The following is a 26,998-nucleotide window of genomic DNA, read 5'->3' as shown; positions in this document are numbered from 1 at the left end:
AATTGAAATTTAAGGTCATTTAATATCTGAGCCATTATGGAGAAATAAAAGTGGCAGCCCTAAAGAAATGCCTGCAAAGAGGAGTTCCACTGAAGTCAGAGAAAAGGTACCGCCTCCATTAATTGAACAAATGGGTATAAATGGCAGTAATTTAAATTATATGCATATTTTGGACATGTGAGGAATCTTAGTTTGAGATATTCTTTCACACTAGTCCCCTACTTTATTCTCTCTCTCTCTCTCTCTCTCTCTCTCTCTCTCTCTCTCTCTGAAACTGCATTTTCAGCAGCTACGTACTCCCCTCTGTGCCAGTTTGAAGAAAGGATTTTATTTTTTGTGCAAATTCAAAACCATTTTCCCCTGGTTACATTAGTGGCCTTATTAGAGTGCCTCCGCCGAATGGGGTTTCTGCCTCAAAGTCCTGTGTGACTCAGAGTCTGGCTGCATAAATGAAAGCAAGACAAGGGTGAAATAACTATGCATTGTGAAAGGAAATGGCTGTACGTCAAACATCATATAAAAATGACAAGAGACATGGCAAATCTATTTGATTCTCCTTCCCCCTTCAATCGTCTCCCTTCAGGCTACTTTGGTTAGCTACTTTCGGAAACCTCTCCAGAGAACAAGATTGATAAAGCTGACCACAAACTTTACAAGCATCCAACAGGTCAGAGGAAAACACGTTGATCGTCTCCCATTTTCCTTCCCAAATAACCACACATTGAGGAGTCCCCTCTTCATGTGGTGCAGAACTATTTGTAACTCTTACCACTAGTCCTTTGTGAGTTCAACCAGCTGATGTCAGAATTAATGCACAACTTCCCCCAATCCATTCAGAAATAAAGTCATCCTGGCTTTCTTTGAACTTAAAGTCTCCTGTTTTATTATTTGAGGAGTCTAATAAATTTGATAGACACATTATTTGTCTGCTGGTTACCCAAAGCAAGGGTTTGCTAGGCATGAGGGAGGTCTATCTTCCCATTAAATGCACGTCTTTCCAGAGCTCAAAACTTTTGCTCTCCTTGGAAACATGAAATAAAAATGTAAATGATGGATCAAAAGTACTTTAAGCCCAAGACCCATGTGGGATGGCTGAAAATGTGCTTTTTCAAAAAGCTTTGTAGCAACTGATGTTCTTTTGTTCATTCAGACTCTGGAGATCTAAGTGGAGAGGTGGGAGCTCACTCACATAACTCATCCTAGGGGTTTTTATACTGAAAAAGAATACCTAGGATAAGATAAGATTAGCATGTTACAGAAGAATTTCAGTGCCCTTATTATACCATTGTTGCAGGAAGATGCACTAAATCAAATGTTTAGGGTCAAAACAAAAGCTGTCCAGACATAGTAAAAGGTAAAGGTACCCCTGACCATTAGGTCCAGTCATGACGGACTCTGGGGTTGTAGCACTCATCTTGCTTTATTGGCCATGGGAGCCGGCATACAGCTTCCAGGTCATGTGGCCAACATGACTAAGCCACTTCTGGCGAACCAGAGCAGCGCATGGAAATGCCGTTTACCTTCCCGCCAGAGCGGTACCTATTTATCTACTTGCACTTTGACGTGCTTTCGAACTGCTAGGTTGTCTGGAGCAGGGACCGAGCAACAGGAGCTCACCCCATCGTGGGGATTCAAACCGCCGACCTTCTGATCGGCAAGTCCTAGGCTCTGTGGTTTAACCCACAGTGCCACCCATAGTACATGCACATAAAATCAACCCGTTTGGGAGAGCAAATGAGCACACAAAGTTCCACCCCGCTATCATCATTTCCATTGGTCTCCACCAATAGGAGGTCAAACATCTGAAGTGAGGAGCCACCAGCATTTATTTATCTATATCCCACTTTGCTCCAAGGAACAAACATGGTTCTCCCCATTTCGTCCTCACAACAATCTGAGGAAGGCTACTCTGAGAGAAGGTGACTTGCCTTGTCATTCAGTGAGCTTCCTGACTGACTGGGCATTCATATCTTGGTCTCCCTAGTCTCCAACTGCTACACCATGCTAGGGGTTCCTCACATGATGGCATCTACATATTGCGGGTTGAAGTGTTTAAAGGTAATTTGAAACCCTTTAATGCTTTTTTTTAAAAAAAATCTAAGTCATGTACCAACATGGCAACTTGGGCACTTCTGTAAGAGCTTCTGACCTGCATACGTTGTAGAACAGGGTCAGCCCAGGACATTATGCTGTCTGCGAAAATGAACAAAATAACACCTCCCATTTCACTTTCGAAAGGTGACTGGGTGGGCCCTTGAATCTTACTGGCAGTGGGAGAGCATCCTTCATCAGACCTGAGGACAGTTGGTCAACTTAGGGAACTGAAGGCAGGCTTTGTGGTCAACGCAGCAGCTCGCCACTGCTTGTTGTCTGAGGCAGTGTCACTCTGCCTAATGGTAGGAACGGCCATTGTTGCCTTCTTCTTTTCCACCTTTGAAAGTATCCTTACTGTCGTCTTCTTCTTCATAGGCTTGAAAGACCACACACTTGGGTTGGGTTTTTTTTTTTTACCCCTTTCCAATGTTGTTGCTATTTTTCAAAAGTCACCGAAGGTGGGAGGAAAGACTAGGAGAATGGTTTCTTTCAAAAGTGATGTCTGAACTGGAATTCCATATGTTTCACCCTGGCTCAATTCCACCAGTTCCATCTTCATATTAGAAGTTTAGAAGCCTTGCCTAAACAGGAGCCGAGTCCAGCTGGTGAGGTGCCATTCAGCCTCTCAGATTCCACTTACTAAATATTGAGGAAAATGAAATTAAACAGCTTAAAAGGCCATCTCATAATACACAGCTTGAAGTTTTAGTAACACTATATGCATACTAATAAGGGGCTTGCAAGCTCTAAAGATGATTATCTTTGTCTTTAAAATTTATGTCTTCGCTCCAGTCAGCTGCGTATTAGTGATGATTACTTTGGGAGCTACTTAGAACTGCCAACACTTCCCTTTCATAAAGAAAAAAATCCATGGTAATTTCAGGTTAGATGAGAGAGTGCCATCTCTAAAATTTAGCGACGACAGTCAAATTTTCCAGGGAAAAGAGGTTTATATATACACTGGACCAAGATAGTCACACATGGGGATTGCGTGCGTTATGATGTAAAATATTTTAAGCCCTCAAATTAGCCGAGAATGTCTATACTACAAGAATATACCGCTCTGCTTATTAATTATAAATTCTCTGGCTGATTTAAGAGACGATAATAGGCGTAATTGGTGCTTCCAAACGTGGATCACAATCCACTTGAGTCCCATTGATTTTAGTGGAAGAGACTGGTGAACAGGTTTAACCTTGCCACTGAAATGGGTCTTAGAAGTACACCAGGATGGCTCCTGCGCAGCACCTGATAATGCAATACAAACTCATCTAAGGCGATTTAAACTCACAGTAATAATAATAAAATTTTATTTACAATCAATTGATTGAAATGCATTCTAAAATCAATTCAGAGTCAAATTAATGGCAACCATTGGGCTAGAGTTCTATGAGGATTACAGAAGGAGGGGGTCAGACAGTGCCTTGGCCAAAGGCCTGGTGGAACTTCTCTGTCTTAGAATAGAATCATAGAGTTGGAATAGACCACAAGGGCCATCGAGTCCAACCCCCTGCCAAGCAGGAAACACCATCAGAGCACTCCTGACATATGGTTGTCAATCCTCTGCTTAAAGACCTCCAAAGAAGGAGACTCCACCACACTCCTTGGCAGCAAATTCCACTGTCGAACAGCTCTTACTGTCAGGAAGTTCTTCCTAATGTTTAGGTGGCCCTGCGGAAAGATGTCAAGTCCCGCAGGGCCCTAGTCTCTTGTGACAGAGTGTTCCACCAGGTTGAAAAAGCCCTGGCTCTGGTTGAGGCCAGCCTAACCTTCCTGTGGCCCAGGATCTCCAAGATGTTTTTATTTGAAGACCGTAAGGTCCTCCGTGGGTCATACCAGGAGAGGCGGTCCCGTGGGTACGAGGGTCCTAGGCTGTATAGGGCTTTAAATGTTAAAACCAGCACCTTAAACCTGATCCCGTACTCCACTGGGAGCCAGTGCAGCTGGTATAGCACCGGATGAATGTGATCCCACAGTGAGGACCCCGTAAGGAGTCTCGCCATGGCATTCTGCACCTGCTGGAGTTTCTCTATCTCACACCTCCCAGCACTCAGTAAAAGAAAGCAGGGGAAAGAGGCAGGCAAGAAGGTCAACAGTTTGGGTCAGTGGTGGTGGTGCTCAGTCCTTATCTGGTCTTTCTCTTGGCTACAATATTGCCTGAGCTTACTTCCTTTCTCCTGAATGCTCACTGCAGTATTTAGGGATGCCTAAACCATGGGAAATGCCATCCTTTATACAGTGGTACCTCGGGTTAAGTACTTAATTCGTTCCGGAGGTCCGTTCTTAACCTGAAACTGTTCTTAACCTGAAGCACCACTTTAGCTAATGGGGCCTCCTGCTGCCGCCACGCCGCCAGAGCTTGATTTCTGTTCTTATCCTGAAGCAAAGTTCTTAACCTGAAGCACTATTTCTGGGTTAGCGGAGTCTGTAACCTGAAGCGTATGTAACCCAAGGTACCCCTGTACTTCCCAGCATCACCAGATGGCGTAAATAAAGGACAGCTATTTATACCCCCCCCCCCCGCAACACACAGAAGGACATCACAAAATTCCCCATGAAGGGGCCATGCACACTGCATAGCACCCACGGCCCTGGGCACCCACCATCATGGGACCAAGCTGGCATTCATGATTCTTGAAGAATACAAATACAACAACACAGGTGACAACTACTGATAAAATCAAGAAAAACAGGAAATGGAAAAACTGTAGCAAAGTTCAACAAATAGCAGTATATAAACCAAGCCTCAACAGCACAGCGCAGTCTGAAATGCCTTTGAGAATAAAACAGCGTTTACCTGTCAGTGAAAGCAAAAAGCTGACAGAGCTGACAAGACACCCATGGGGAGAGTGTTTCAACGGATGGGGCCTGATGCACAAGAGCAAATGAAGCAGAGTGATAGGCTGGGGTCCTGGGATTCACAGCCTGCTCGCTCCAAGAGCTCCAGGTGGTTTCAGAGGTCTCTAAAATGAAAAATGTACATATTTGTATTACCCAACATCTCAGGATTGAATGTGCCCTCGTCCTGTTTATTCCTGCTACTTTGCTCCAGCTCAGTATAGCCCTGCTGTTGTTTAATTAGAAATAATTTATTTTTGTATATTGATTTTTTTAAAGATCTAAGGACACTATATTTAGTTGTTAATTGCTTTTCATTGAATATAGGAATTAATGAGGGGCTGTATTTGCTGTCTTTATTTAAGATGTTTCAACCTACGTTGCAAACTGCCTAGAATTTTGTTGAAATATAGAAATGCAGCTGTATTTGTGGCCAAGTGTACTATGGGATGCTGGGATGTTCTTATAAATATTTCAGTGCCAAACCCCCAATTCTCCCTATAAATAATCACACACGCACACACATACCCATTCACTTAAGGCCACCCTTTCTCTACATTTTTTTTTTTTTAAAAGAACTAAATCAGGGACCTCCAGCCCTCCAGATGTTGTTGGACTACAATTCCCATCATCCCTGACCATTGGCCATGCATGCTGGAACGGATGAGAGTTGTAGTCCAATGATATCTGGGGTACCAGAGATTCCCTGTCTCTGCCCCAAACCCTAAATGCTCTTGAACCAGATGATCTGAAGAAACTAGAGCAGGAAAAAGAGCACTAACAAACAAGTAGGACTTCAACAATTCTGATTGTTTGTACTGCGTTCCATACGTCTTATGAATTTTCTTGTAAACTGCCTTGAATTTACTATATAATCAATGAATCGCACCAGCTTATTTTGAGTAAGATGAACAGAAACAATACAGAACAGCGTTGGAGAAACTACGGACACACGTATGTGGTGAGGATGCCCCAATGTCCACCCTTTCACCGAGATAGTGGCAAAAGGTTTTTCATGATTTCACTTGTAAGGAATAAAAATATAGTTTTTATATATTCCCTACCTTGATTCCCTACCTTTTAGATTTTGTATGTAAACGTGACTTTTGTACCTGTATGTGTAAGAACAAGTGTTCCTTAACTGTGTAGGTCCTAGGACATGGTTTGGGGTCACGTCAATGTGAGCAAGTTTGGATCTACTCAGTGCCTGGATGAGAGGCTACCTGTGTACCTCATGCATGCCATCTTGGGGTTGTATCCAACACTGCAGTTCCATTCGTGAAACAGATTTCCGTGTGCAAAAGCAACCTTCCCCTTCCTCTACTGCTGCTTGAACCCCTCATGCCCTCAAAATCCCTACAGGGGATTTGAGGACATGGAAGGGAAATATGCCCATGCCATGAGGAATACAACCCTTGAACTTCAAGGTGGAAGATGGGATATAAATCTACTACAAAGACATACCTAGCCTTTGGGGCTAGACAACACCAGCTTTATTTTGGGCTCCCTGCCCATTTCCAAAGGAGATCAAATGATGCAGCAAAATACACTTTTCATCCCGCTTTGTGAAGCATAGTGCCGGCCCACCCATGAGGCGAGGTGACCAACCACCTCAGATGGCAGGGTCTACCTGGGGCAGCAGATCCCAATGTTGAACCTTCTTTCTCTCTCCACCCTTGGTCTTCATGTAGATCTTCCCTGACCACCACCATCACCCCATTTCCTGGCAGGGAAGGGGGCCATTTTGCCGAAATGTCTTGGGCCCACCCTGGTGGAGAATACAGTAAAATCCCAAAAGAAGTTGGCCAATCCCGATCTAATATAGGGAGTCCCTTCAGATGACTCAGATGGTTGTTACAAAAGGCCTTACCCTTTGGGGGGGGCATTTTTTCCTCTGCTTACAAAGTAAATAAGTCTCCAATGGAAGTTTAGAGAAGACCAGCTATCTCGATTTACATTAAAGCGTGAGGCGGGGTGGGGAAAATACAAAGAATTTAAAGGTAAGGGTCTGGTGGCTTATTTGTGAAACAGCACTTTGTGGCAGGAATTGCAAGGGGTGTGGTGGTAAAAAAAAAAAAATCAGTAGAAATTGAAATAGAAATTGCAGTGGGGTAGGAGAGAGCACTTTTAGTTTTGCTCCAAGGCAAATTGTTTGTGAAAATGTCCCTTTTGATTTCATTATCCAAATAATTCCAGTTTGAATTGGAACTCAGCTATTAATCTGATAATGACATGGCTGAGTAAAAGGCATTCTCTGTTGATTGATCTCAAATGACTTACAAAAGCTTTTCTCTACCTCATTGTCTGCATTCCATTTCAGGAGTTTTGTCAGGAACACACACACACACACACACACACAGAGAGAGAGAGAGAGAGAGAAAGAGAGAGAGAGAGAGAGAGAGAGAGAGAGAGAGACCCCCTGAAATGTAAGTATTAAGATGATTGCTATGTACCTGGAAATATCCTTTAATTTTAATTTTCTTGTATTTTATTTTTAGCTTCAAAGCTTCCCCAGGAATGAACACCTGTCTTTCAAGGCATTACAAGAAATTGTCAGGTACTTTGGGTGCTTTGTTGTGTCAAGTCCACTAAAAAGGGACACTTGGGAGCACAAGTCACATTTTCCTCCTTGATCAAAGCAAAGGGACGCCTGGTAGATTTGGGCTTGCCTTTGTAAGTCCTTTGATATCAAGTTTATCCTACCAAAAACATTGTTCCTTTGATTGAAAGCCAGCCAGCTGACACCAGGTATCCTCTCCATGTCCAGATATCAAAATAACCTAACAGTACTGTACTGTTTAAACTACCCAACCAGGACTGTACTATTTAAAATACCAAATCAAGATGGTGCTGCAGAGGTGCAGCTGGTGGGTCAGTGAGGAGCAGCCTCATCAGTTGTGGCCCCCATGAGAGACTTGCCTGCTCTCTGTTGGTGTTTCAGCATCAAGACTGTTTTGTTCCAATGTGCCTTTGGCATAAAGAACAACTGAAATGGTCCTTCCCTTCCTTTTTAGTTCACTCATCTGTTTGTACAGCTGCTGCTGTTTTAATTTTTACGTTGTTGATATTTTTGTATTTTTGTATTTTGTATTTTTGTATTTTAGGAGTCGCCAACCTGCCGCCATACTTTCTGTGCTGCCTGCAAATGGGTCTCAGTGCAAAGTGCTTCTCTCTGTGAGTGTGATGGTTGCTTATATACATGCCTTCCCTGCTAATGGGTTACCATCTCTTTTTTTGTTCTTCTATATGTTGGTGACAGCAGTCACGAAATTAAAAGACGCCTGCTCCTTGGGAGAAAGGCGATGGCAAATCTAGACAACATCTTAAAAAGTAGAGACATCACCTTACCAACAAAGGTCCGTATAGTTAAAGCCATGGTTTTCCCAGTAGTGATGTATGGAAGTGAGAGCTGGACCATAAAGAAGGCTGATCGCCGAAGAATTGATGCTTTTGAATTATGGTGCTGGAGGAGACTCTTGAGAGTCCCATGGACTGCAAGAAGATCAAACGCATCCATTCTTAAGGAAATCAGACCTGAGTTTTCACTGGAAGGACAGATCGTGAAGTTGAGGCTCCAATACTTTGGCCACCTCATGAGAAGAGAAGACTCCCTGGAAAAGACCCTGATGTTGGGAAAGATGGAGGGCACAAGGAGAAGGGGACGACAGAGGATGAGATGGTTGGATAGTGTTCTCGAAGCTACAAACATGAGCCTGACCAAACTGCGGGAGGCGGTGGAAGACAGGAGTGCCTGGCGTGCTCTGGTCCATGGGGTCACGAAGAGTCGGACACGACTAAACGACTAAACAACAACAAAAATATGTGGCAGATATTTTGCATTATGCCACACTCCCACAGAAGCCATTTTGTGTTATGTCAAACATCCTACAACAGCCATTTTGTGACAGACTTCCAAATATGCCCATTGGTCCAAAAAAGTTTGGCGGCCCCTTCTATTATGTTTCAAATTCTGTTTGTTATCCACACTGTGGAGCAGAAAGGGGAGGTGTGGGATATTTAAATAAAGTATTTAAATAAATTATGGAAATAAACAATGTTTCAGCATTGGAGCTACACAGTTGGAAGGCTCATATGGAATATATCTTTCTGGACTGTGCTACTTCAGTCTGCTGGGGGATGGAATTCAAAGTTTCATTGCTCCTCCATTTAAAAAAAGAAGTCTGTCTATATTCAGAAAACTAAGATGTCATGGGAAGGGTTAACTTGAAAACCTTCCCTGTAACATATCAGCTTTTTATGTGCAGGAAGCTTGTATATAAGGGGAAACACACTTTCCACCCCACAACCTGCAGTCTGAAGGGACCCCAGTTAGAAAATAAACCCAGTATTTGGGGTGAGAAAAATTCTGAGCAGAGAGCTGATATTGTCGTCAATATCGGGGAAGGAGTAGCTTGTCAAAGGACAGAATAGGAGTCTTTCTGTCGCAGTGAGGTGAGCAATCGTTTTCCCCTGACTCATCATGGGCAATGAGATGATAAATGCAAAGGACTCGTTGAAATTCCCACTGGTCAGCCGGCTGACTGGGCAATGCACTTGTTCTTTAACAGCACGATTTTGGCACAGAGTGTGCCGCAGTTGATAGCTGTGACTTTGCAAGCTTAACAGGAGGGAGGAATAGCCACTGCAGTTGTGGGACAGCAGCAGGCTTTGATGCTATTATTTAAATGCATAAAAGCCGGCTTATTCTGGGCATCATTTAACATTCTAGGCTAAGGGATACAGCACCTGAGATGGCGCGGGGGGGGGGGTCGTGAAAGTCCTCCTGCAGGCCTAAGGAATGCAGCAGGGAAGCAGTAGCTGTGTTTTCTTTCAGTCTAAATGTTTCTCTGTTTGTAATCACAATTCTGTCAAGCTGCCTTCACCATTCTGGAGCTGTTTTGGACTACGACCATCAGTTCCGGCACATGCTGACTGGACTGATGGGCATTGTGGTCCAAAACATCTGATTCCTATAAGCTATGGCCAAAAAAAATGAATTTGAAATCGGGAACATCACACTCAACACAATCCACTGGCTGAAACCTTTTGAGACAACAATTCTAGGCAGTTATACGGAGATGGCAACAAGTCCTGTTTAACTCAGTGGGGTCTATTTCTGGGTAAATAAACGCATGATCTGGGTGAAAGTCAACAATGTCTCAATCCCCACTAGAGCAGCTGCTCTCTTCCTTGGCCAGACTAGGCTGCTGGAATCTTCTTCTGTTAACATATATTTAAATTTATATCTGGGTTCAAGCCCCACGTTGGGCAAAAGATTCCTGCATTGCAGGAGGTTGGACTAGATGAAGAAGAGGAGGAGGAGTTTGGATTTGATATCCCACTTTATCACTACCGGAAGGAGTCTCAAAGTGGCTAACATTTTCCTTTCCCTTTCCCTTCCTCCCCCACAACAAACACTCTGTGAGGTGAGTGGGGCTGAGAGACTTCAAAGAAGTGTGACTGGCCCAAGGTCACCCAGCAGCTGCATGTGGAGGAGCGGAGACGCGAATCCGGTTCCCCAGATTATGAGTCTACCGCTCTTAACCACTATACCACATGATGACTATTGTGGTCCCTTCCAAGTCTATGATTCTATGACAATTCATGCCAATAACTATATACGTTGAGACAGGGACCTGCTGGGGAAGGGTTGGAAATGGTGTTTTAGTATTTTAACTTCTGCATGTTTTAAAGCAGGGTTGTGATTATTTTTTTAAATCGATTTTACTGTTTTATCTTTGAGGGGTTTTTTTAAAGAAACAATCAAGCGGTGCACAAATTTTACGAAACAAACAAATAAATAACAGCATTCATACTGCCGACAGCGCTTTTCGGACTGCCAGCTCTATTAGTCTCATTTTAAATTCATCCCACTGAAGTCAGTGAAAGTTCTTGGAAGTAAACGGCTCGCAGACAGCCGATTTAAAAAGTCATGGAGACTCTCAAACACTAGCCACACTGGCTGTGTGAAATGGCAATTTAAGCAACAGAAGGAGGACAACATCTGAGATGCTAAGGATTTGTGTAGTTCTCTGGATGGCTGTAAGTTATCTCTTGTGGATAAGGATGGCAGCATAGGGCGGAGCAGCAAGAAATACAGATCAATGAACCAAGGATAAGCTTTCACTTTCATTATTTAGCTTAAGTCCTCCCTCCCTTTCTTGCTTGTTCAGCAGCAGACGCGTCTGAACTAAGGCTTGGGGAAAACACAGGGGATTTGCATGAGTCTATCACCAGCCTGCTGCTGTCATACATAAATCATGATTCTCCCGCACACTCCCTACTTCATGTTACACCATCTCTGTCTCCAATTTATTTATTTTTTAACTCGTTTATCCTCAAAGGATTCAAGGACAGATCACCATTGGCATTTTGAAAACACAGGCTGAAATTTCTTTCTCAAGCGTGCGATATGCAGAACACAACGAATCTTGGGGAAATATGGTTATTGTGCGCTTAGAAAACCCCTAAAGCGATATAGAACAATTTTACAGTGTAAATATACGTGCATATGCTTGTGACTCTTACGCATGAAGTCTTGCATGCTCCGTGCTCTTTTTCGAGCGGTGTTCCTTATCTGTATATCAAAACTGCGCAATATGTGTGTATGAGTGAAACGTGAAAATAAATACTGTGCATATCTGATTTATTACCAAGAATAGAAAGTCAAAACAGCCATATCTAATTCTGAGGGAGGAAACGTTTCAGGAATGAGTGGTCAGGTAAAAAGCAAGTTGAAAGGAAGTCAGGAGAGATCAACCTCTCCTGAATTTAAAACTCCTGTGATAGAATCTGCGGCATAAAATGTATGCCACCCATTTGGAAAGGTACAAAGAAGTGCAAGGTGGTGCCAGCATGGTGAATGAGCTATGTCTAGGAAATTATAGAACCAAAGAGGTTTTCTATTAAAAAGGGAAAATCTTGGCCATATGAGGAAAATAAAAAGCATGCAAACTCTGGCAACACAGATTCGATTTTATTTTATTCACCAAGTCTAAATTTACAGGGCGTCAGGGGTGGAAGCTGCATTCGGATTTCTGAAATGGTGAGGAGTGCTGCTTTTCACTCAAACTTCAGGCACCCCATGCACAGGAATATGGAAGAGTACCCTCTCTGCTAGGACAGCCTCTCGTTTTGTGTTGAAACTTGGAACTGAGAGAGCATGGCAAATGTCATTTTGCTAGGGCCCCACCTTCTTGGAGGTCACCCGGTGAAACTGATCAGCAGTAGATCTGAATCTATCCTATCTTTAAAAGGCATCTGAAGGCAGCCCTGTTTAGGGAAGTTTTTAATATTTAATGCTGTATTGTTTTTAACACTGGGTTGGGAGCCGCCCAGAGTGGCTGGGGAAACTCAGCCAGATGGGCGGGGTATAAATAATAAATTATTATTATTATTATTATTATTATTATTATTATTATTATTATTATTATTATTATTATTGAATACCATTACTACTACTACTACTACTACTACAAACACACTACCACAACATGTAGTTAACTTATGGAATTCATTGCCACAAGGTGTTATTAATGCCACTAGTTTAGATTGCTTTAAAAGGAAGTTGGGCCAATTAACAGAGGATAGGTCTATCCACTTAACTATTAACCAGGATAGCTAAAATGAAACCTCTGCATTTAGACAATACACCTGTTGCTGTTACTAACAAAAATGCATTTGTCTGCTTACAGTTGGCCACAGGATGCCACGCTTACTAGTTAAAAGGAGCCCAGGGTGGCAAACAACAAATTAGCAAAAACAATACAATTAAAAATCAAATAAAGATAAATTTAAAACATTTAACATTTTAAGAACATCTAAACATCTGGCCTGGTCTGATCCAAGCTAAGCAATTCTGATATTTACCTGTCTATATTTGTAATGTGAGACGTGGATGGCGCTGTGGGTAAAACCTCAGCGCCTAGGGCTTGCCGATCGCATGGTCGGCGGTTCGAATCCCCGCGGCGGGGTGCGCTCCCATCGTTCGGTCCCAGCGCCTGCCAACCTAGCAGTTCGAAAGCACTCCCGGGTGCAAGTAGATAAATAGGGACCGCTTACCAGCGGGAAGGTAAACGCCGTTCCGTGTGCTGCGTTGGCTCACCAGATGCAGCTTGTCACGCTGGCCACGTGACCCGGAAGTTTCTGCGGACAGCACTGGCTCCCGGCCTATAGAGTGAGATGAGCGCACAACCCTAGAGTCTGGCAAGACTGGCCCATACGGGCAGGGGTACCTTTACCTTTACTATTTGTAATGTGCTGAACTCTTCATGTCATAATTCAAAAATCAGTCTGTTGAGAGATCCACAATGGGGCCAGTGATGGGGGGGGGGCTGTTTTCAAATAAGAAGCTAATTTTTCAAACTAAAATCATGTAAAGAAAACTTCTCTTGCCTCGCTTTTTTTCATTTGTAAGCCCTTTGGGGCAGAGACCTTTCCTGCATTTTCCTTGAAACTACTCAGGGAATAAAGAAGTTCTTGAACTCTCCTGGTGTCGTTTAAAAATAGCAAGGGCTAGACAGCAGCAAGTACATGCTTTTCGTAGCGTGTTAAGTGTCCTTCTGCATGAGATAGGGTCATGCCCATGGACACTTCTATCATCACCTAGTTAAAACCTCGAGTTGTTAAAATGCTGCGGACAACACTTACTGAGTTCCATGGTGGTGTGTTATAGGGTTACATAGCGTGATGTAGGCTGAGAGCTCTCAACAGGGAAGAAGTCAATATGTTAGCACTGCTGTCGCATTCCCTGTTTAACTAAGCTCCGTTGCTTTGGACTGGCTCAGAATTTTTGCTGTCGTTACATATTGCCCTGTGCAACTTGATGCTATTGACCAGCTTCGTGAGAAAGCAGGGTGCAAACAACACAGAGTATGCAGAAATGTAGTTTTAGAAACAGTAATCCTATCAAGTTAGGACCGACCCTATCATTAGAAAGAGTGAGGCAATTGCTTCAGGTGGCAAATGCTGGGAGGCAGCAGTTCCTTCTGAGCCCTACTGTTGGAAGATAGACGGGTGTGTTGTGTAGCCACCACCATTAGCCTGTTGCCCTCAGGTACAGCAGAGGATGCTATGTTTTGGCTGAAATATATAAAAGACTGTGACTCTGTGCATCAGCTGGTGCACAGGGAATTCAATGCTGTTTGTGTTCAGGTCCATGCCCAAACCCTACAGAAAGCAGGATTGAATCCTGCTTGATTTGGATGTACTAGGGATTTCCATGCAGGCTGTAAATCTAGCATTGAACTTCTTCTGACCCTCCTACAAATTTAAATATTCCTTGCTTAACTTCTTTAAATTTTGTCTTCAATTTCCCGGCATCCTAAACAAACTGCAGTTCCTAGAATCCTTTGGAGGGAAGCTGTGACCGTGATGTGCTTTAAATATATAGTGGCTTATGAGGCCTCTCCCTCTCTCCACCTTGGAACCAAAGGAACTAATTACATTATTAAGAAAACATACATTGTCTTGACTTTCCTATCTGGGTAACAACAACTTAACCTACTTGGAACACATGTTAGCATTTTACTTAGGATTGGAAAAATAATATTATTCTTCTCCTGGGTATGGAACGAAGCTCTCCGTGAAGCACCCTGTGTGTACAGGAATCCCATGTGGTCCAGTTAAACATTGGCATGGAACCAGAAGCACTCTTTGGTCTGATCTCTGACTCCTCTTGAGCCTGTAAAAAAGCTGCTAAATGCAGTTTCTATGTAGTTAAACTCCAGCACTCGGTCAGCGGATACTCACAGAAGCTAGAAAAAACATATTGCAGTCATTTGATGATGGGCAGCTACTGTTGCACTAAACTGTCCCACACTTGCTATCACTGAAACTACATGGTAGAGAGAAGATGAATTATTTTTCTTTTCTTTTTTGTTAGCATAAATACAAGTACGCTGGCTTCAGTGATTTGTGGATCACAGCTTGAATCTTGTAAGAACATAGGTAAAGGTAAAGGGACCCCTGACCATTAGGTCCGGTCGTGGCCGAGTCTGGGGTTGCGGCGCTCATCTTGCTTTATTGGCCGAGGGAGCCGGCGTACAGCTTCCGGGTCATGTGGCCAGCATGACTAAGCAGCTTCTGGCAAACCAGAGCAGCGCACGGAAACACCGTTTACCTTCCCGCCAGAGTGGTACCTATTTATCTACTTGCACTTTGACATGCTTTCGAGCTGCTAGGTTGACAGGAGCAGGGACCGAGCAGCGGGAGCTCACCCCTTTGCGGGGATTCAAACCGCCAACCTTCTGATCGGCAAGCCCTAGGCTCTGTGGTTTAGACCACAACGTTATCCGCGTCCCCTTGTAGGAACATACCAGGTATTTATTCAAGGAAACCTCCATAGTTTGTGGTTTACAGGAATGTAAACCCCAAGTTTCATCTGGGACATGTGGATTTCTTTTTTGTAATCACAGATCATGAACAGTAGCAAACTCTCAGACTGGGAACCCTGGGGTACTTCGGAAATTCCAACCAAAGAACTCTCAGTGATAAGATCAGCAGTGATAAACAATATATTCTGAGCAAGTAAAACTTAAGGGCAAAGCAACTTGCCTTGTACCAAGTCACAGCATTGGCCTATCTAGCTCAGTATTGTCTACACAGACTGGCAGCAGTTCTCTGGGGTTTCAGACGGGGTGCTCCCATTCCTAACTGGAGATGAGGATTGAACCAACGACTTTCCACATGCAAAACCACAGCCCTCCTCCAATGAAAGACAGCTTGGCTACCACTATCTATCCTCTCCAGCAGTCTTTAGGCACAGAAGAGATGTGTGTGTGTGTTCTAGGATCCAGTATCCTTTTTCCTTTTCTGTTTGCTCAAGGCAACTTGTGAAGTCTAGCAGACTGGACCAGTGCTCTGCTTGAATCAACCTTGCTTAGTACACATCCCAGAATCCTCCACAAATTGGGGGGTTAGGTTTCCCCAAAGTCAAGTCAGTTCCCTGAAAGGATTCCCTGAGAGTAGATAAGTTTGAAAGCCACAGAAATAAAACATTAAGTTATAAAGATAAGGCAGTTCTGCTGGGTTTTTTTAATGTAGGGAAGAATGAATGTTGTGTGGTGTTCTGAGAGACCTCCTACAAGGCCTTGGATCCCTAGAGGTCACTAGGTAACTCATTCCACTGGTCCACTGAGTCCAGGCTCACCTTAGCATTCCCCACAAATAACCTGCTGCCGCTACCTACAGATTTACAGCCAGAAGAAACAGGGTTCTCCTTTAAAGGACCTGACTCCTAACTGAGGGGTGTGGAGCCCTCTTCAGCCTGAAGCCTGCATTCCCTTCTAGACCTGAGGCAAAGTGAGCAGGACAACAAAAGTACAGTAAGCTAGTTTATACACACACCCCAGCCTATCTGTCACTTTCTCTGAATGGCACCCCAATACAGTGGTACCTCGGGTTAAGTACTTAATTAGTTCCAGAGGTCCGTTCTTAACCTGAAACTGTTCTTAACCTGAAGCACCACTTTAGCTAATGGGGCCTCCTGCTGCCACTGCGCCACCAGAGCATGATTTCTGTTCTCATCCTGAAGCAAAGTTCTTAACCTGAGGTAATATTTCTGGGTTAGTGGAGTCTGAAACCTGAAGCGTATGTAACCTGAAGCATATGTAACCTGAGGTACCACTGTACACATATTAAGTGCGGGAACATTAGAACGAATCTAGTCATCTTCTCTAGGGAGAATAGCGTGCTCACTTCCCTACTCCTGCCCACTTCATATTTGAGTTCCCATTTCTATGGGAGCATTGAATGCCTACATATCAAATCTTCCTGGCCTAATTTGCTATTTGACATGCGCTCTTAATGATAGGATTTTTCCCCCCATTAAAAATTGCAGTTCTTGATTATAGTATGCCTTCCAGAAGGACCAGTCGTTTGTGGATCTCGGCATCTCTTGTTCAGCCACCCTTTGGGCTAAAAACTACACATACAAAATTAACCGAAGTTTCCAAATCTTCCAGATTCCATAGAATTATTGCTATATTGGTCTTTGGGCTGTTTTCATCATTGCATTGCCTACGGGACAAAGATAGACCTGTTAGATTCCTTAGTATGTATATTTAACAAACAGATGGCCCAGCCATACATCACATATATAGAACAAGTGTCATTTGAAACCCAGAATGCATTCTCTTTGCATGATGAAGTTCCCACTGAGAATTCAATGGACCTGCTAAAAGCGGCACAGAACACAATACGGCATCAATATTTCATTTTTCCTATATGGGTTTTAATTGAAATGGCAAAATCAATACGGATGTTCCTTTCTCGTAATAAAACATAATCAGCTCTGATGTACCATTTACCCCGGCTCATCTTGGTTCCTCCATCACCCAAATATGGGTCATTGTGTCTCTAAGGTGACATTCTTGCTGGAGCAGTAAGTGCCTGGATGCATTTACAGGAAGGTTAGTGCACGAATGTCTGAAGTCAGTCTGGAAGATCTGCATCAAGTGGTTTGCCCAACACTGATCTGCCTGGGTAGCAGGAAGCTATTGAGTTTCACCTTCTCTGCCCATTTATTAAAAAATATTTCTACACTGTGCTTCAGCAAAGCTCCCAGGGCAGTTAGCAGAAAACAAAATAAAATGCAAATAAAACCCAGACACCATGGGTGGTATACAATGAAATAAATGCAGAAGCATAACAGTTCTCAGAATTGCAGTACTCTCAGAAGTGCAGTTTGACTACTATGCCCTCCCTTTCCTGCTTCTGTCTTCCCAACAATCTCTCTTTCTTTCTTTCTTTCTTTCTTTCTTTCTTTCTTTCTTTCTTTCTTTCTCATTCCTTCTCCAGTTGCTTGGCTGGGTCTCGCTTCCTTTGACTGCTTTGTTCTGGTACACATTAAGATAAAAGGTTTTCCTACAGCCTTGTAGGAAAAAATGTCAGGTGTGGCAGAGTCTTCAGTCTGAAAGCAAACAGATGCAAAGGCTACACCCAGCACAGGTTCATTATTTATTACAGATGTTTAGCTGCACAGCTGAAAGACACAAAGGAACCAGCAACTGGGGTTGGGGGGAGGACTTGGAGAAGTCCTACTTGGCCATCCATCTCTAATCACATCCACACTATAGATTTAAAGGACTCTCATACCAGCAATGGCTTCCCCAAATTGATTTGTTTATATTCCGCCTTTTCCCTAAAACCAGGGCTCAAGGCAGCTCACAAAAACACACACAGATAAAACATGTGGGTTATTAAACTCTCTGGAATTAAAACAATGTAAAAAGTAACATTACTGAAATGCAAATATGATTTTTAAAAGTCTTCCCCTGCTGGCAGAAGGACAGCAAGGAGGGAGCCAGCCTAGCTTCTTTATGAAGGGAATTCCAAAGCTTGAGAGCAGCCACCAAGAAGGCCCTCTTCTGCATCCCCACCAGACATGCCTGTGAAGGTAGAGAGACTGAGAGAAGGGCCTTCCCTTAAGATCTCAGAAGCTAGGCAGGTTCATACGGGAAAAATATGATCCTTCTGATAGACTGGAACTAAGTCGTATAGGAAAAGGATCCTGGGAAATTTGGCTTGCTCAGGGTACTCGTAAGAGTTTTTAGACGACCTCTATTCCCCCCTCAGAGCTACTGTTCCCAGAGTTCCTTGGGTAGAAGGATTGGTTATTAAACCATTTTGGGAACTGTAATTCAGTGGGGAGAAGAACAACTCTCAGCACCCGGAACATGCAATGGTTCCCAGGATTCTTTGACTGTTTGAAGTGGTATGATACTGCTTTAAATGCACAGTGCTGATGGGTTTAATTATACAGTATGCTATTATTCTTCAGTTAGAATAGTTACTTAGAGTCACCATATTTTACACATTATTTACAGCTGCATTCTCAGGATGGACTACAACTATCATTCATAACAAGCAGGACCAGTGGTCAGGGATGATGGGAACTGTAGTCCAAAACATCTGGAGGGCCGAAGGTTGGGGATGCCTGCTTTAAATCAATCTTATGACTTCAGTTGTTTTTCAGGCCTTTCCATCCTTCCCAACCCAACACAATCCCTACTTTATTATAAAATATGTGTTGTCATTTATCTGTGTCTTAATAGTTAGTTAGTTACACTAATTAGTCTTCTGTTCTCACTTGCTCCCCTTCTCCCCAAAACTTAGCTCTAGTGTTTTACTTATTATGGGTATTTGTGGGAGGGGATAAACGAACAAAAAACCCAGAGGAATGCCTGCATCTACCGCTCTTAAAATTGGGGCAGGATAGTCTCTTCTTAGGTGACTACTTTGTGAGTTTCATACACCTTTGCACATTTGCCCCCTTTCTGGTTTCCCAGCGCAGGTCAACGGGAGGACTAGGTTGGATTTTCCAAATATTTCTTCAGATTCGGGCCCCTGCTGAAGGGATCTGAAGTGAATAAGGGTCCAGTCCAAAGTGCTGAAGCAGGCCCCAAAGCGAGGGGGCACTTCAAACAACCCTGGTATTTAATATGGTAAGCGTCCCTAACATTCAGGGTTTTAAAACCAGCCTTGCACAGTTTGAATTGTAAGCAGACAGCAATCAACTTCCAAAGTGCTATGAGTGATGTTCTGCTCCCCGTGGCAGCCCTCCTACACCCACACAATCTCCCCATAAGCTGGGGGTACACCTATGTAACTTGAAGGGCTGGTGCAAAAAATATTGCTCTCCCAACACACACACATGAATGAACAAAAGTTATTCCCAATCACATCTGAAGTAGGGATCTGGATACAAGTCAATGTAAAGACCCCTGGGAAATAATGCATGCATTGTCAAATGCATCGGGGTCCCCTTATGGGCAGCTGGTAACATCAACATCCCCTTTTCCGATTAGAACTCATATATGTAGGAAGCAGAATCCAAATTTCCCTTTCTGACATTTTTAGGAGTTTCCATTACATTCCTTCGTGGAACATTCCATTCTTTCTCTTTTATTTTTGATGGTTAAGTTGTGCTCTCGTGTTTTCTCTAATGATTAATTACCTTATCATGTGGACCGTTTATCTCTTAGAAATACATATTCTTTCATGATTAAATGTTAAAAACCGAATGCTACCAGGAATCTGTTGTTCCATTGCTTGTTATTCAGTAAGATAGGGATCTGATTCCACTAACATATTTTGATCCTTTAAAGAGAGAGCTCAGCCGTAGGTAGATGGGTGTGCCTCTCTGAGAAGAATAACTTTCTGTCTTCACTAGCTGACTGGTTATTTTGGGTTGTGTACAGCATAATTTGCTTCATTTTAAATACCTCTCACTTTTTATAATTTTGCTGGTTACAGGAGCTTCCTGCACTCTGGTGCAGAACATTAGGTGTAGTATCAGAGCTGCACAGGGCTGGTTCACATGGTCACCTTCTAATTGAAGAACAAATGCCTTTGAGTTCACCACCCCATTTTAGAATTCTCAAGAAGCAATGAGAACTAAGCATTGTTGACTTCTTTCCTAACCCACAGATGGCAGACCTGTGGCTCACCTGATGTTGTGAAACCCCAACTCCCATCAGCCCAGCTAGCACAGCCAATGGTTGGTGGTGTTGAGAGTTGTGGTCTGCCAACATCTGGAGGGCCGCTAGTTCACCACCCCGGCCTTTCCCCTGTTTTCCTTGAAATGATAACCAAGCCAGAAGAGGAGCCGAGGGCAAGTGTGCCAATATATCCTCAGCCCAGTATACCTGAAGGAGCATCTCCACCCCCATCATTCAGCATCTCCACCCCCATCACTGAGCTCCGAGGGCCTTCTGGCAGTTCCCTTACTGCAAGAAATGAGGTTACAAGGAATTAGGCAGAGGGCCTTCTTGGTAGCGGCACCAGCCCTGTGGAACGCCCTCCCATCAGATGGCAAGGAAATAAACAACTATCTGACTTTTAAAAGACATCTGAAGGCAGCCCTGTTTAGGGAAGTTTTCAGTGTTTGATGTTTTACTGTGTTTTTAATATTCTGTTGGAAGTCCTGCCCTGTCCTGCTTGTTTCCACCTGGCTTGGGGTGGGGCCGGGCAGGCTACATAAAGGATTGCTGCTGCTGCTGCTGCTGCTGCTGCTGCTGGGCAGAGAGGGCACAGTTTTTGTTTTTGTTTTCTTTTTAAATTGCTTTTATTTTTTATCTGTATCATTTTGAATTGTGATTGATATTAATGCTGTATTCTTAGTTTTAGATTTTATGATTTTTGTGGAAATTGTTTTCCATTTGGTTGTGTACTTTTTGATGTGTTTTGTTTATGACTTTTGTTTATGACTTTTGTTATGTTGGTAATTATGTAAATCTTGTCATGTTGTAAGCTGCCTTGAGCATTGTTTTAACTATGGAAAGGCGGCATACAAATAAAACGATGAATTAATGAATGAGTCGCCCAGAGTGGGAGAACCCAGCCAGAAGGGGGGGGGGGTATAAATAATAAATTATTGTTATAATTATTATGATTCAGTCAGATGAGCGATCCCATCTCATCTGTGGCCATGCAGGGAAAGGAGTGCCACACAGCCAATCAAATGTCTTTATGGGATGATGCTCTCTTCTGCTGAGAAACCATCTCCATAGGATGCTTCCGTTCATCACCTGGCAGCTGCTTTCCCATCTGGTTTCAGCAGAAGGAGAGAAGGGAAGCAGGGCTGCCTGCCATTAGCTCCATTGGGCCTTCTCCATCTCAACTGACAGCAGCCATTCTGTCATGCTATAGCAGGGCAAGAGCAGGGAAACAGGGCCACTGCCCTGGTTCTGCTGAGGTGGATCCATTACTCTCCACCATCTCACCTTTGGCGCCTCCTCTCCTCAAACTATTTCCATTCCATCTGATGATGAGAAGAACTCTGTAACAAGAACCTGTGGGCTGAGTTTGCTCCCCCCACTACCACATTCCCTCCAAATCCCTTTTCTTTTTTTGTCATGTGAGGAGGGCAATGTAAATAAACAGGCAAGCTGAAGCTCTTACATACCAACCAAGTCCTCAGAGCAGCCACACCTAATTTTTTTCAAAGTGTCAGAATCTCTCTGTGGCAATAACTGCTTTCACCTTATAATTGGGCAAAGCTAGCTGCCCGTCAACTTTACGTACGCTGCTCTTTAAGGAAAGGTCTTCTAGTTTACAGTAAATCAATAAACCCCTTGTGGAGTTTGTGTTTCTGGAAAATCCCATTATAGGAGGCTATTGAGCTATGTTTTTAAACATGAATCAGTCCACTGAAGACTTCTGTAGAGTATAAAGCAAATCACTCTTGGGGGGAAGGGGGAAGGCCTTAGCAAAAATTATGAAAAAATTATAATTAAAGAGAGTCTAATCACACCAGTAGATCCATATCCTCTTTGTAGTCTGTGTCTACCATCATATACATATGAGCACCTGCGAAAAAATTATATTTAAGAACAAAGACAATGTTAAACCTCTTATTAGAAAGAAAGGTATAATTCAATGGCTCTCCAATGCATTTGCGATGGCTTTGCAGCAGGACCATATTGTTATGAAGGAGGGGATTGGACGAAGCCATAATTTGGAGAATTAAAAAACTGGCATCGTAAAACCATGAGTCATATCTTGGGTCTCTTACCGCTGTGCTGTGCACAGGAGGTAATAAAATTTGCCATAAATAGTGACCGGGGACATAAAATATATAGATGGTGGATAATACTTTCTCAATGTCACACCTAATAATAGTAACTGTCTTAATAAACTGCATTTTGTATCCAATTTTACACTGTCTTTCAACTATTAAATAGCATTCACTAAAACCTTGCTTCAAAGTAGAGCTGAACTCAACCTACTGGCAGTTTCCCCTCCCCGCACAAATAATCTAAATAATCTATTTAGAAAACTCACCCTTTTTAAGATCCTTCAATGCTTTTTCCATACCCACACACCCACACATACATACAGAAACTGTGTTTTCGAACAGGATTTTAAAAGGAGATTTGCACAAACCCAATGCTTTTTCTGGAAAAATTGCTACTTCACCAAAATTGAAAGTAAACTATTCCTACAGACCTGCTTTAAACTGCATCTTAAAAAAATAACTGCACTAAAGTTGTGCCGTTGAAATATTGATTTGAATTTAATACTGGTGTGAGTGATCGAATTCCTGATACATTAATATTCACTGTTTACTTGTGAACATCAGGCCATCCTGCTGTCTGTACCAAATATTCAAATATATATCAATAGACTCCACTGACTCATTTTGTTCATAAAGCAACTAGATAATATAGAAATGGATTATCTTAATTGTAAGAAACGTTGTTGATGTTGGCATCCATCTATCTCAATAGACAGTGGAGTGTGCCTCCAGGGATGAAGTCAAACTGCTGTGTTAGCAGCACTGAAGTGACCTTCCCACAGCACAAGCCTGGGCAGTGTGTATGGAGGTCCTGGGCTGCCCAGACGACAAGACACCCCTCTCCGCCTCACAGATTTGGTCCAAAGGAAAACAGAGCAAGACGTTTGGCACCAGCTCAGCTGCAGAAGTTGCCGGAAGAAGGCGTACAAGCGCCACCCAACCATCTTACAGACTCCGCTCTGGATTTGTGTAGAATTCGCTCCTTGGACTTTTCTTCTCACAAAGATATCCTGCAATGGAGCAGAGGTTTAGGATCAGAGTTTTCCTTCTCCTGGATGGGCTATCTTCCCAGGTTGACAAGCACCATCTGCCCCTCACTTCTTGACAGTTGGACTCACTATTAGTCTCATCCACTCATTCCCAATTGATGGTCCATGGACCCCAGGGGGTCTGCGTAGCCCACCCAGGGGGTCCATGGCACCACTCACATAACAAAAACTACCATGGAGATATTAAAATGCTCAAAAGTGGGGGGCCCATGGCTTGGCTTTTGAGAAACAGGGTGTCCACAGTCCTTAGCTAATTGGAAATCACTGTTCTAGAATATCACACATCTAAAGAACTAGAAACTTTATGCAGTTCATTAAACTCAACACTTCACTGCTCTACCCCATGTTTTTTCTTTGACCTAAGTAACAAGGCTTCAGCACACTAGTCCAGCTCTATTTACTTGCTAGACGTGATTGACGAGCACAAGATAGTCCTCTAGTAGCTCCCTAGATTGTCTAACCCAGAGGTGAGGAATTTGTAGCCTTTCAGATATTGTTGTACTGCCCCTTCCAGCATATATAAAGTTCAGGAATGGTTGCAATTGTCCAACAGTATATGGAGAACCACAGTTCTCCACCTCTGGCCTAACCTTTTTAGTTATTTATTCAGTCATGTACATATAAGGGCTTACACATTTCTTTACATTCTTCTGTCGATAAAGAATACCATAGAATTGCAATGAAATGGTAAAAAAGAAATGAAAAATTATAAAAACAGAGACATTACATCTCAAGCTTTGCTCAGGACAAAGAAGAAATGGTAGGCCTTTGCTGTGATAGAACGGTCCATCTTTTTTTATAAAAAAAATGCTATTTGATGTTGCAAAAACTAGTGAAAGAGTAATAGAAAATATGTTCCTTCTTGTCTTCACTTTCCTGTTTATAATAATTAAAGACGGCTTAGTGTCAGTGGTATGCAAAGCAAAACATTTGCGAAATGCACATGCAGAACAAACCATCACAAACATGACAAAATTCTGAGAAGACAAATATTTCTAATTTTCTGAAGCTAGCCAAACTTCGGGTGGAAACAAATGACCAGCAGTCACCTAAGGGTACATAAAAGCTTTATTGTGTGACAACTGTGTTTTTTAAAGACAGATGCACGTGCTCTTAAAACCTCCATACGAAGTGGCCCAAGGATGAAGTCATATGGAAGAAATAAAATATGAACCTGTATAACCACATTGATGCTTGCAATTGATGTTGGTGCCTGCATTGGGTCTGAGAACCATGTCTGGTGGTGCAGCAACATACCCATTTAAATCCATGGTCTTGCACTAGGGCTCACCGAAATGCCTATGCCTATTCTAAGCACAAGGGCAACAAACATAACAAAAGCATGGAGGGGGTAGAACATAACTGCTCCAGATCCTGTGCCAATCTCTTCCCAACGATCTGCACGGGGGGGGGGGGAGCCTGATGGGCATGCTAGCAAAGTCACAAACATCAGTTGACATCCTTCCTCATGGAATTAACCCTTAAGTTGCAAACAGAATGATCCTTGCTGTTGCCTGCCCAACAGGGTATAGGGCAAAGTCCTCCAAATCCCCCTATATTGATAAGAAAAAGAAGATCAACGTCAACCCAGCCAACCCAGAGGTTACAGCATTAGAAAAAAAGAAAGATGTTAAGTACATTTTGAGACTCAAACACAAATTGCTGGTTGGACCCAGACCGAGCTAGCTGAACCTAGGTTTCATTAAAATCTATGGGACAAGTTAGTTATAACTTAACTGATTTCACTGAGAACATAACTAGCCTCGTCTCAATCCTATACATGTCTATTCAGTTCCATTCAATTCAAGCAAATTTACTCTCTGGTAGATGGATAGGATTGCAACCTTAGCTTTTTTATAAAAAAAAGAAATTAAAAAAATAACAAAGGTATAGCATCATTTCTATTAAAATGATCACCTGAATAAACAAAGCAAGATACTATTGAAGAAGTTATAATTATAAAAACCTGTTCAAAAGCAGGAGAAAGTGTGTTTTTAAGCACTGGCTCTATGACAAAGCTCCTGTTAGTTGCTGAAATAATGCCAGTGTTTCTAATCTTCGCCTGAGGTAAAATTTCTCCTGTTTGGTGAGAGGACATCCAATTGAACATAAATACTCACTCAAACACACACATACTTCAAGTATACCTTATGAAGAGGTCTCCAGAAAGTCTGGAAGGCTTTGTGGGTTTTCTTCACTTGCAACGAGAACAGCAGCAGAGAAGGTGTAAAGGCTATAAATGCAATTGCATTTAAAAAAAAAAAAAGATTAAATGAGTAGTCTGAAGAAGCCCTGAAGAAATAGAGTGCTGATAATATTATAATATCATACAAAGGTGGCAGATTTGATGAGGATTTTTCAATAGACCTTATTAAGTTGTAAAGGAGTTTTCCTCCCACAAAAAAGGGGTTTTTATTTTCGCATTGACTGCCACCACCACCCGCCCCTAGTTTATTCAAAGTAACTTTTCTCAAGCAGAGAAAGGATCTTGCTGTGCAGGAAAAGAGTGTCTTCAGATAATCAAATGCCTTGGAAGTAATCAGAGATAAAATACTAATTAGGCAAGAATAGCAGAAAGCAAAAAAAAAGTGTGAACGTTTCTAAAGAAAGTCAGTGTGAATTAGAAACAGGGCAACACTTCACAAGCGGGGAGAGAAAACGGGAAAAAATCCCCTGAATAATTTAAATAGGGAGGAAAAGAAATGAAATGAAACAACCTGCTCAATGGTTATTAAATCAGAGGATTTATGCTAGTTAATCGTGTCACATGTCGTGAAAGTGTTTGTTACCTTCAAAACTAACATGAATTCTTGATAGTCTTCAGGATCCATGGGGTGATGTATCACCCTTACCTCCTCAAAAAAGGGAGGAGGTGGGCACAGATTTGCATTAAAATTGTGTATGCTGATTTATATGTATTGATGCAAATTTAGAAACAAATTAATAAAATGAAATCAAACTGCGGTAAAGGTAAAGGGACCCCTGACCATTAAGTCCGGTCGCAGACAACTCTGGGATTGCGGCGCTCATCTTGCTTTACTGGCCGAGGGAGCCGGCGTTTGTCCGCAGACAGCTTCCAGGTCACATGGCCAGCATGACTAAGCCATTTCTGGTGAACCAGAGCAGCGCACGGACATGCCGTTTACCTTCCCGCCTCAGCGGTATCTATTTATCTACTTGCACTGGCGTGCTTTCAAACTGCTAGGTTGGCAGGAGCAGGGACCGAGCAATGGGAGCTCACCCCGTCGCGGGGATTCGAACCGCTGACCTCCTGATCAGCAAACCCGAGAGGCTCAGTGGTTTAGACCACAGTGCCACACGCGTCCCTAGAACTGCAATACATCTCATCAAAGCAGGGAAAACTCAGGGCAGGTGTTCTATGTGTGTGTTCAGTCTCCTGTCCACCTGTTGTTTGGAAAATTCAAGGCCCATTTCCTCCCTTGTTATGCTTCTTCAAGCAGAAGACACTGTCAAGTAGAGTGTGTCCATGCGGTGTGCA

This window comes from Podarcis muralis, chromosome 4, assembly GCF_964188315.1.
Source record: "Podarcis muralis chromosome 4, rPodMur119.hap1.1, whole genome shotgun sequence".
NCBI lineage: Eukaryota > Metazoa > Chordata > Lepidosauria > Squamata > Lacertidae > Podarcis > Podarcis muralis.
This window is presented reverse-complemented; position numbering follows the sequence as displayed.